The sequence below is a fragment of the Harmonia axyridis genome, chromosome 1 (assembly GCF_914767665.1).
Source record: "Harmonia axyridis chromosome 1, icHarAxyr1.1, whole genome shotgun sequence".
Classification (NCBI taxonomy): domain Eukaryota; kingdom Metazoa; phylum Arthropoda; class Insecta; order Coleoptera; family Coccinellidae; genus Harmonia; species Harmonia axyridis.
In genome coordinates, this window is record NC_059501.1 from 48,321,441 (window position 1) to 48,333,219 (window position 11,779).

The 11,779-nt window shown below is 35.6% G+C and overlaps 1 protein-coding gene across 1 annotated transcript in view; it reads right to left on the bottom strand.

Moving 5' to 3' along the window:
• LOC123673051 overlaps positions 1–4,596 on the bottom strand; it is a 928,323-nt gene extending 923,727 nt beyond the window's left edge. Inside the window, exon 1 of the mRNA XM_045607480.1 lies at positions 4,359–4,596. The gene's annotated coding sequence lies outside the window, so the exon portion shown is untranslated. The remainder of the gene's footprint in view (positions 1–4,358) is intronic.
• Positions 4,597–11,779: the final 7,183 nt, after the last annotated feature.

Below are 11,779 nucleotides of genomic sequence, written 5' to 3' on the forward strand. Positions count from 1 at the left end.
GATACGGTATTGAGTGAGATCATGGACAATATTTATCGCGCTATGGATGATAGCAGGGCGGCTGTCTTGGTGTTGTTGGATTGTACTAAGGCCTTTGATTCCCTGGATAATAAGATTCTGGGTTATATCTTGGAGCATGTAGGTTTCGATCAAGGTGCATGAAATTTGATCAGGTCTGCCTAGTTTTGGAGAGGCTTATGTTGCTTTCCTGATGTTCACTTCCTCTTGTCTGTTCGTTTCCTGTGTTAACTTGAAACCAATATGTGTACAACCTAATATCTTCATTCTGTCGATTTGTTTGTTTAAATTTTGTTGCTTCTTCATTAAAGCTTGTATTTTTTTTCTTACTGTTGCTGTAACTATGTGAATCATGGCCATTTAATCCCTTTTTTTTTCATTTCTTCATTATATATTGTGAGTCATAATGTACATATTGGGATTAATGAACCTCATTATTATTATTATTATTAACTAACCAAATATGGACTTAAATTAGGCAGATCAAAGGACATAACACCAGGCCTAAAATATGTGGGATTCTAAATCAGAACAACGTACTCTCCACTGACTCACAAGCTATTCTAGATATTTTGGCGGAGCATAATCACAAGAAGACCACAAATACAATTATTCCTATACGTCAACGTAGTGATCACACAGCTGGAAACGAAACGAATCCAACTAAAAACCAACCCTTTTCCATGATCGAACTGACACTAGCACTCACAACTATGAGGAATACAGCAGCAGGCCCAGACAACATACCCATGATATTTCTGAAGAACCTCCATATCAAAAATACTGCAACTATACAACAGAATGTGGACCCAACATCAATTTCCCAAGCAATGGCGTGGGTCGTAAATCATCCCAATCAGAAAACCTGGAAACCCCGAACCTCTCCCGAACACATTCAGACCCATTGCTTTGACATGTACTCTATGCAAAGTGCTTGAAAAAATGGTGAACAGAAGACTCACCTGGTTCCTTGAAAAACACATTATTCTTTACCCCATCCCAATCTAGTTTCAGAGAGAATCGTCGCACGATAGATAACCTCATGCTTCTACAAACAGAAATATCCCAAGCTCTTTTTGATCACCAAGACCTCATCATAGCTGTTATGCTTGACATAGACTCCGCTTTCGATAGTACTAGTCGAGAAGCTATCCTGAAAAAGTTGACCGAAATTAATCTGAATGGAAATATATACTTTTTCCTTACAAATAGAAGTTTCAGTGTCGTCGCAAACAGAAAAAGTCTTCAGCTCTCTATACCCAGAATGGACTTCCTCAAGGTTCTGTATTAAGCACTACCCTATTTCTTTTGGCCATCAACGATATATGCCCACTCATCAAAATCCCTGTGAAAATGATTTTATATGCAGACGACCTCCTGCTTTTTTGCTCTGGGAAAAACACCAGCTCTACGTGCAAACTCCTACAGAATAGCCTTGATGACATAATCGAATAGGCAAAACAGTCAGGCTTTATTTTTTCCCATAAAAAGTCTCAGTTCATCCGATTCACCAGAAGACAGCCCATATGCCAACCCTACCTTACCTTGAACAACACTCCAGTACAATTTGTTGATCGCCTGAAGTATCTTGGGGTGGTCCTTGATCAGCGACTAACTTGGACCCCTTATCTAAGAAAGCTCAAGGGAGAATGCCTGCACAACATGAACATCCTTAAGACTTTATCACACCACCACTGGGATTGCGACGAAGAAGTCCTGCTGAAGCTATAAAGGTCCATTATACGCTCCAAATTAGATTATGCTGACATAGTTTATTCCACCTCGAGTAAAACCAACCTGAACTCCCTGAACACTGTACCAAACACTGCTTTACATATCATCCTGGGCGCCTTTCGATCCAGCCCATCTGAGAGTCTTCATGTGGAAGCTCAGGAACTACCGCTGTAGTTACGCAGACGACAAAACATTTTATTTTACGCTTTTAAAATATCTGCCATTCCAAAGCATCCCTTACACAACACCGTTGAGAGCCCTCGGAACCCAGCTACTGCAATCCCAAAAATATTACCGTCAATATCAGAAATTCTCCAACAATTTGCAGAATCAGCGGACTTGAGATCTGTAACTGTAATGACACTCTCTGAACATGTTCCCTGGGCAAGACATCAGCCTGCGGTCCACAACTATCTGAATGAATACGAAGAACAAACTACCCCGCCCGCTATATTCAGAAACTCATTTCTCAAACTACTGGATGAAGGAAAATATGACAAACACATTTGCACCGATCCATCAAAAGACACACAAGGACTTGCATGTTCCCTCATTGACAGCACCAGTTCAACAACATCATACAAACTTTCCCCAATATGCAGTATACAGGGTGTTTAATCACAGGAAAAACTCCAAATATCTCGAAAACTAAATAGGAACAAAATTTTTTATACGGCAAAAATTGGCACAAAATACCCAAATGAAAAAATTTTTAAATTTCCATGTATGAGTCACAGCGTCAAGTTGTTGACCCACGGAAAAAACTCGAAAACTGAATGGGCACAACATTTTTTTCATACGGCAAAAATTAGAACAAAATGGGCACAAAATATGATACCCAAAACAATTTGATACCAAAATTCTGGGAGCGGATCACCAACTTGACGCACCTAGTTCAAAATGAACGAGTGGTAGAATGAGCCTGCTGTACAAGGATGTTTCATTATTCACTGAATTTCGTTTGAAATTATAGAATTATTTCCATAAATTATCGCATTGAGAAACGTGGGTTGGCAGAACAGTTTTCTATATCACAAATTTGACAGATAATGGATAAATCCGTTCTATTCTATTTTGTTCCATAAGATATGCTAAAATGAACGGATTTGCCACAGAATTAGAGAGGAGTATATTGAGAATTTTGTCATTTGAATAGCGGAAATAGTGAAATCAAATTAGTCTAGCTCTGATAAAAAAGCACCTGTCACATGTGAAGTAATTAGACATTCAAATTTCTTTGATCACAGAGTATTATTGCTAGTCTGTCTGAAAACAGATGGAATGAAATTGTCTCTACGTATAACATGAATTCATAAAATATCAAATAACTCTTGAATTATTGAATTTGGGAGCATAATCATGTTCGAACACTATCCTTATTTTTCTCCAAAGAATCCAACGCAAGCATAAAAAAATAGGGTTCTTATTTCAAAATCGAAAGTTATGATCAAATTTTGTTTACAATTTTTGACACAATATGTGAAACACCCTGTGATGATATTTCTCAAGTTCAAGATATGCACGATTTTCCTACATCATTCTATTTCGAGAAAATGAATCGAGTGTATGCATAGAATATTCACAGTAAAAATAATTCACGTAATTGTGACTGAAGATTTTCTCTCTTTTTTCGGTTTTTCCTCACTTTTTTGAAAATTATAAGCACTAACGCAATAATTTTGGAAGGAAGATATTGATGATATTGTAAATCTTCATAATATCTAAGACATAAAATCAAAAAAAAGTTTTTTTTGAAAAAAATTTTTTCATTTCTTGTATAACCGGACGTGTTGGAGCTTCGAAATATTTTAGCTGAATAGGGCATCATGAACAATGTCATATTCTCGTTCTCCAAAAACGTCTTATAGGCAGTCGAACTTGAAACATTAGGGAAATTAGAAATATTCATATATATGAATGAAACACCGAATTTCATTTTACTTCCTTCAAATAGTTATTTATGATTAATACTCGTTCAGAACGCTCCTTCTACAACTCCCTTTAGACCTTCAAAAGTAAAAAAATTATGGTATTAATCAAAAATTTTTTACTATCAAATGCAAACCCAATCATTTATTTTTCTATTGAATATATTTTCTATCAAAAAATGTTTTTATCAATTTTTTTTTCCATGATTTATGTTTTTTTTGCTCAATGTATTTTCTATCACTTTGGTTAGTATAAAATTATCGTCGCCCATTAAATTTATTGCATTGATGTCTATTCAGTAACTTTTTGTCATGCTTTGAGATATTTTGAGTTGAAAATAATTATAGTTAAAAATTTTCAATATTTTCAATGAATGAGGATTACCCTCAATGCAGCATTCAATATATAAATAATAGGTATATTGAATTGATCTCGTAAGGAAAATAATGAATGTATGAAATAATTTTGATCCAAAGTGGTTCGAAACCCGTGATAAACATACGAACTTTAACAGATTAATTTTTTGGCAGAATAGGGAGCCCGAACCTCCAAAATGAATCTGCAAAAAAAGTTCCTAACAAAAGTCAAAATATCATCAACAGATTCCGTCATTTGCCCGCCCAATCAATATAGAAAATAATATGAGGGAAATCTATGAAATGATTGAATATACTCACCTTTGTTAACACCCAGAAATAAGTTTCGTTTGAGCATTGTACAATGTCAATTTTTGTAGTTCGGAAAACGAAGGAAACTTTGTCGTCGAATGTTAAATGAGCAAACTTGATGAAGAAATATCATAGAACTCTTATCTTATGATCCCAGACTTCATCCTACACTTGAACACCATAGTTTTCCATCACCGTTCACATAGAATGTATAAAGCACATGAACCCGCTACGTATCACGAACTTTCACGCAAGAACTGAAAGCTGCCAAGAAATTTCGATTTATATAAGGGTGGTCACGCATGCGATCTACAGAAAATGTAAGATATGATAGATTCATTATCATTCTCAATTACTCGAGAATCTTGAAATTGAACATTTCACAAAATCCTCATGATCACCTACCTAAATAAAAAAATTTTTGAAGAAGAAGAATATTCGAAAATTTACCTTTTTAAAATGAATTTGAGTCTAAATTCATTTTAAAATAGTAAATTTTCGAAATTTCTTCTTCTTCAAACATTTCGTCATGAAATGTAATTTTCAAATTTTAATCAGGGAAACTAAAACGATATGGTCCATTTAGTGATTACGATTTTCAATGGGAATAGCTTGAGACCTAAAAGGATGTAACAACAAGCCAAAAATGATGATACAAATTTCAAAGCCAGAATGCTGAGCGGTCCTGATACTTTCAAATATTAGGAAAATTTTTATATTCTGAGAATCCTCCAAAGAGCACTCGTACTAATTTCGATATTTTCTGGAAAAGACATAGTGTTCGCTGCCACCATAAGAGGGCTGCTATGATACTAATATGCGACTTCCATGTCTCAAGCTACTTTCTGATAAATCCAAAACGAAGTTTCACATCAATGTTAGAATGTCTTGAACATAGATTGAATATGATCCAGTCAGAATTTGTCAAACTTTTGCATCATGTTCAGCAGGCCCGGTCTGGCCAGGTCGGCAGGTCGACGATCGCCGAGGGCCCCCGGCCAAGGGGGCCCCCAGCTGAATAAAACTAAACTAAAAAAATTTTTGAAAAGATGTTTTTTGGAAAGTTGATTTCATTTAAACGTTAAGGTAGACTTTACCAAAGATATAGGAAGCAGTTATGGACCAATTGGCTATTTTTGTACGGTATATCATTGGATAGAAAGTTTATGAAAGGCTTCTAGAAAATACTGTAGTTGAAGACTCGAGTGGACTTGCATTGTAAAGGGTGTTTTTTTTTCAAGGTATATAACTTTAAGTTGACATAACTGTTCAAGATGGCGACCGATTTAACAGCTGTCAAGTGATTTATTCACAGTTTGGTTTCGCAATTCATCAAATTCAGCCAAACGATCATCAAGTAAGGCGTAGATTCGTCGAATGGGCCCAAAAGGAGATTGCCGTTGTTCCTGATTTTCATAAGCGAATTTTGTTTAGCGATGATGCTCACTTCTGGTTGAATGGCTACGTCAACAAACAAATCTGCTGCATTTGGAGTGAAGCTAATCCTCAAGTGTATGTCGAAACACCGTTACATCCAGAAAAACTGACTGTTTGGTGCGCTTTATGGGCTGGTGGAGTCATTGGTCCGTACTTCTTCAAAAACGATGATGGCCAGAACGTTACTGTCAATGGTGATCGGTAAAGAGCCATGATTACTAACTTTTTCATTCCTGAATTGAACAACCATGATGTCCAGAAGCTGTGGTTCCAACAAGTCGGCGCAACATGTCACACAGCTCGTGCCACAATCGATTTATTGAAAGACACGTTTGGTGACCGCCTAATTTAACGTTTTGGACTTGTGAATTGGCCTCCAAGATCTTGTGATTTAACACCGCTAGACTACTTTCTGTGGGGCTATGTAAAGTCATTGGTCTATGCGGATAAACCACAAACTCTTGACCATTTGGAAGCCAACATTCGCCGTGTTATTGGAAAAAGTCATCGAAAATTGGACGTCCAGATTGGACTACATCCGAGCCAGCCGTCGCGGTCATATGCCAGAAATCATATTAAAAATGTAATGCCACAAGATTATCTTGCGGATAAATAAAATTCATGTCAATCGAATAATCCATCGTTGTTTTATTGCAATTTAAAGTTCTATAGCTCTAAAAAAAACACCCTTTACAAGCGCTGCCGGGGGAGGTTCTCGTGTTATTTCCTGAAGGGGGGCCTCGAATCAGCATCTAGCCGAGAGCCTCCAATGGAGCCAGACCGGGCCTGATGTTCAGATAATATAATAAGAAATATAATGATCGTTGAAGAACACAAATCCAATCATTGCATACAGAAATTCGTATTTTCATTAGAAGAACAGAAAACAGACATACTAAAACTGAACAAACTGAGGATCATCAATCATGGCACAATTAAGGACATTTAATTGATCCTATATCGAATCTGGATTGGTCTGGTTTGTGTGAAAATAGCTATAGTAATGTATGTATAGTAATCTTTTTTTCACCAAGTTTGATGAGTTGAATGTGGAAAGTTGTCAATTGAAAAATGGATAAAATGAGATCACTGACCTGACGTCAGAAGCTTTTTCGCGCTAGTTCAATTATGCAGCTTTGGAGTCCACATAATTAATACTAAGTTATCTAGTATTCTCCATTAGTTTAATTGGTTTATGAATTCAGTGTGTATTTTCCTCATTTTTGTTCAATATTTTTATTCTGATGAAGAAGTTATCAAATTTTGCATATACATATAATGAAAATAGCAATTTGAAGCTCCGTGCAGAATTTCAAGCTGATCATATCACCATAACTATAAAAATCATTGATCATAAAATATTCAAGAAGAATATCAAGAAAAAATGAATTATCTTGATCTAGGACCGATCGAATTGGGTTTTTGCATGTATATGTACAGAATGGGTCACGGTCGATTGTAACCTAGACTTTTACGAAGAACGAAAGGCATGATATCATTGAAAATTTGGTTTTTTGGATAGGAACCACTACTCTATCAATCTGAACATTTTTCAGAGCTACTGTTCGGTCGGTAGCGCATAATTAGAGTTCTAAGATTTCAGTTTATAATCTGACGAAATGATCTAGTTGTGAAAGACTGTAAAAATTGAAATTAGTCGAGTGACTCGTTTTTCTAAATGCAAATAAATTACGCTATTTTATTCTGCATCGCATCGCAAAAAAGATTCCTTCCAGGCCCCGAGGAAGAAGAACTTCAGTAGCAGATTTCGTAAGTCATTTCATAACCTAATTTCTTATCAACAGGAAATCTGTTAATTTCGAACTGTATCTCCATACCTACAATACGGCGAATACGCAGCATTCGAGCATTTCTTGTTAAATATATTTTTTTTTCGCAGCTGGAGGATTTTGATTGTTTGAACCGCTTAAAATAACGAAAAGTTCCATGGTCAACTTCAAAGCAATGGTAATCATCATTTGATATGATTATTAGCAGATGATAACTCAGACTTGATAGCTGAGGAAGTAATACGATCTCAGTTTCAAAATGATTTTTTCCTGGTAAAAACCATTTTTTCGAAACTCTTTGATTCGGAGGATAAGGGTTTTGAATATGAGTTACAGAAATTCAAATTCATATACCCATTCGCATTCGACTTATATTAGATAGCCAGAGATTCAAATTGGAAAGTTTAGTGGAGATTTTACAAAATTTCGTAGGTTTTTAAATTTATTTGATGCTTTTGTCTATAACGATTTCAGAGATTGAAAAAGTTAATTATTTAATATCATCTTTAAAGAGGAACCGCTATTTCTGGTACGCACTCTAGTTATGTTAAGAGACTAAAAAAAAAAACACAACAAAATAGTTCAACCCAACTACTCTCTCACAGTAATAAAGATCAAACAAATAACTTATAATATTGATAAAACTCATATATTCTGTCAGACATCAATTCATTTAAGGTAAATAAACCATGACACCACCCGTCAATATGACATAAATAGACATAAATGACGTTTGTTTGGTTCCACAGAATTATATTCACTTTCTAAATTTTGTTTATTATTTGCAAGTGTTGAAACTATGAAATGGTGGATGCGAAATTCTTCGACAATTCAATGAAGTAGGAGTAGATGTTATTAAGATTGTTAGTATCTTGCTTTGTATTGATAGTATTGTCAGTCACTGCTACGATAACATCTCCAAGAATAATCTTTTATGGTAATGGGGTTCCATGAAGAGTAATTTCGTGTTAGAATAATCATGGTCATCACTCTTATGAGATGTAATTCTTTCTTTTATCCATCCGGAAGTCTGTCCTATGTATGTTTTCTCACAACTGCCACAAGGTATACTATACTCTACTCCAGATTCATTATCTTCCTTTTCTTTGTCTTTCAAGCGGCTGAACACTAACCTAAACAATGGATGTTTCATAGTTTTAACAATCTTGATATGTTTGTAGTCTTTAAAAATCATGGAAATCTTATTCGAGAGTACCGGTATGTAGGGTATAGTGGCGTAAATGATGTCAGTTCGGTCTCTCAGCGCATCGGAGTTTGAGTAAGGTGACTTCGATTGGGGGTGAAGACGATGCATTGCATAGCAACTTATTAGTAATTTAATTGGGTATCTATTCATTACAAATAGCCTTTTCAGTTCGAAAATACTTTGACTATGAAATGTTGGATGTGTCAACCTTAAGAATCTAGTTCTCATCTGTGTAACCAGATTAAGCTTCATATTTTGAGGATGGCATGATCTTTAATGCAGATATTTCCCAGAACTACTAGGCTTGTTGTACCAATCAGTCCTCAAAACTTCTCCCATTCTTATAACCCTGATTTCTAAAAAAGGTATGGAGTTTTCAACCTCTTCTTCTGCCGTGAATTGTAAGTGGGTGTTGTAACTGTGGAAATGTTCCAGAACTGTAACAAGTGATCTCTCTGTAATCATACATATCAGATCGTCGACATACTTCTTCAAAAAAGGCATAACAAATGGCAAACCGGGCAGCACTGAAGTCAATAGATCATCCAGCACATATTGTGCCAAAATAGGGGAAAGTTTACCTCCCATTGGAGCACCCAAGGTCTGTTTTTAATATTCTCATTGATATGTGAAATAGGTGTTGTAAAAAATAAACTTTACTAATTCCAACAGGTCATTTCGCGACATCTGAGTATGCCGAGAAATTTCATTTTAATGTCCGACAACGCTCCGCTCTACTAATTCCAAAGGTACGTTGGTAAACAAGGAGACCACATCTAGGCTGATCAGCACGAAACCAGGGGGGCATTTGAAGTTATTTATGAAGTCTGAAAAGGAATCAGGAACATAAAATTCATTATCTCTGTTGTACGAGATTGTTATTAGAGAAAATTAGAGAATATTATAAGCAGACCTTGGGTGCTCCAATGAGAGGTAAACTTTCCCCTATTTTGGCACAATATGTGCTGGATGATGTATTGACTTCAGTGCTGCCCGGTTTACCAGGGTCATAATGGGTAAGCCCCGTAGAAAAGAGCCGGATCGACTCGCGACCAAGGCTCTCCTAGGTTGTTGTCAAAACCATCCTGACAATCCTTGTAGTCCACAGTAATACCTCCTTCTGAGCTGTGCTGATCAACTCAAGGTCTAGATCAAGCAGTTTTATGTTATCTGGAAGGTGACTTTCCACCAATCCGTTGGTGGTAATGATCAGTGGAAGAATAAGAACCGTGTTCAATCTATACATTCTCTTCATTTCAAAAGCCAAATCATGATACTTTGTGAGCTTCTCAGTGTATGCCTTACTGATGTTATCATCGGCCGTAACATCCATGATGGTAACTTTACCCTTCCCCCAAAAAGCACTATGTCAGGTCTGTTATATCGACCTATCTGTTACGATCGGATTGTCCCAGTATAACTTGAATTGGTCATTTTCAAGTACACCCTTCGGTAAGTATTCATATGGTTTTCTGGAGGTAAGTATGAGGCCAGTTTTAATGGCGATTTCCTGATGAAATACTTTTGCCATAGCATCATGAGTCATGACTGGTAGTTCTATATTGAAGCAAAATAACTGTCTTCTATTTGATAAAATTGAAACCATGGAAAATAAGGAAGAAAAACCTACAAAACTCAGGTAAATAGTACAAAAAAGTCACACAATCTAACAACGAACCGAAAGATCAATCCAACGTGAATAAAGTAGATCCCTCTACTTATGCGGTAAAGTGGAGAAGTAACTCGATAACAGATGGCGTTGAATCATGAGCTATAGAGGGCGCAGAAATAATACGATAATTCATTCAGTGGCGTGGTTTAAAAGGGGTCGCATGACATTGCCACCAATATTTATGTTATTATTAAGTTACCACTACATTTGAATATTCGAATATTCATTGATTTTTTATTCGAATAATTGCGTTTTGCATTACGATAAAAATTTGAATGATCACTTAACTCACTATTCAGGAATAATTAAAAAAAATCGATAGATACAATTGAATTAAAATTATTCATATGATAGTAGAAAGTGGTTTTCATCCGAAGAAATATGAATAGAATTGGGATATAATCAATGAAAAAAATATAAAAATTGAATATAAGATTTCAACATATGAATTTACAATAAAGAGTTCTAATAATAATAATAAAAGATTCTAAATTCGAAATGTAATGCCGTCTTTTTAATCGTTTGCAGAATTTTTTGATTTGAAACCTTGCCATCCTATGCATTGTGATTTTTAGACATTTCTCTATTTCAGTGGTCAAATATTTTTTGATTCTGAATTGAGAACCGACAAATCTTGGGGTCTCAAAATGTAAACACATCAAATGAAGTAACTTCCTCCTCTAACAAAACCGAATCAGAAAAACAAAGTTTGTTGAATCTTTCATAGAATTGAGCACGATGTGTATTCTTGGAGGATTTCATGTTCTCAAAATCCGCTCGATCATAGTTTTTGTACCTGTATACCTGTAATGAGTCTATGTAGATTGTATTTGAGTGTCGCAGATAAGGATTACTGCGTCTACTTAAGGATCTATTGTATTTCGAACGTTGTCATGTAATGAATAGTATATTATTTCATAAGGAGGAGAAGTGTCACTTTTCATGGCGAGCTTATGTTTCCCCGCCTCACTCCGTTCGGCGGGGAATTTAAGCGAGCCATGAAAAGCCACTTCAACTCCGAATGAAATATGCCATTTTTTTTTCAAACGTTTTGTAATTCATACAATCAAATTCTGAACAAAATCGTACGAGAATATATCAGATTTGCACAACTTTCATGGTTACATTTTATTATTTCATGTTGGTACTTCGAACTCTCCGTCAGCCGTCACGGATTTATCTGTCACTTCATCGTTTATTTTCATTTCTGCTCAGAAGTCAAGTCGTGAACAATAACAAATACAATATCTACTCTACACCTAGTAATATCGAAATTCCTGGAACTTTCCTAAATAGAAATATATCAAGTAGATCCTATGTTATC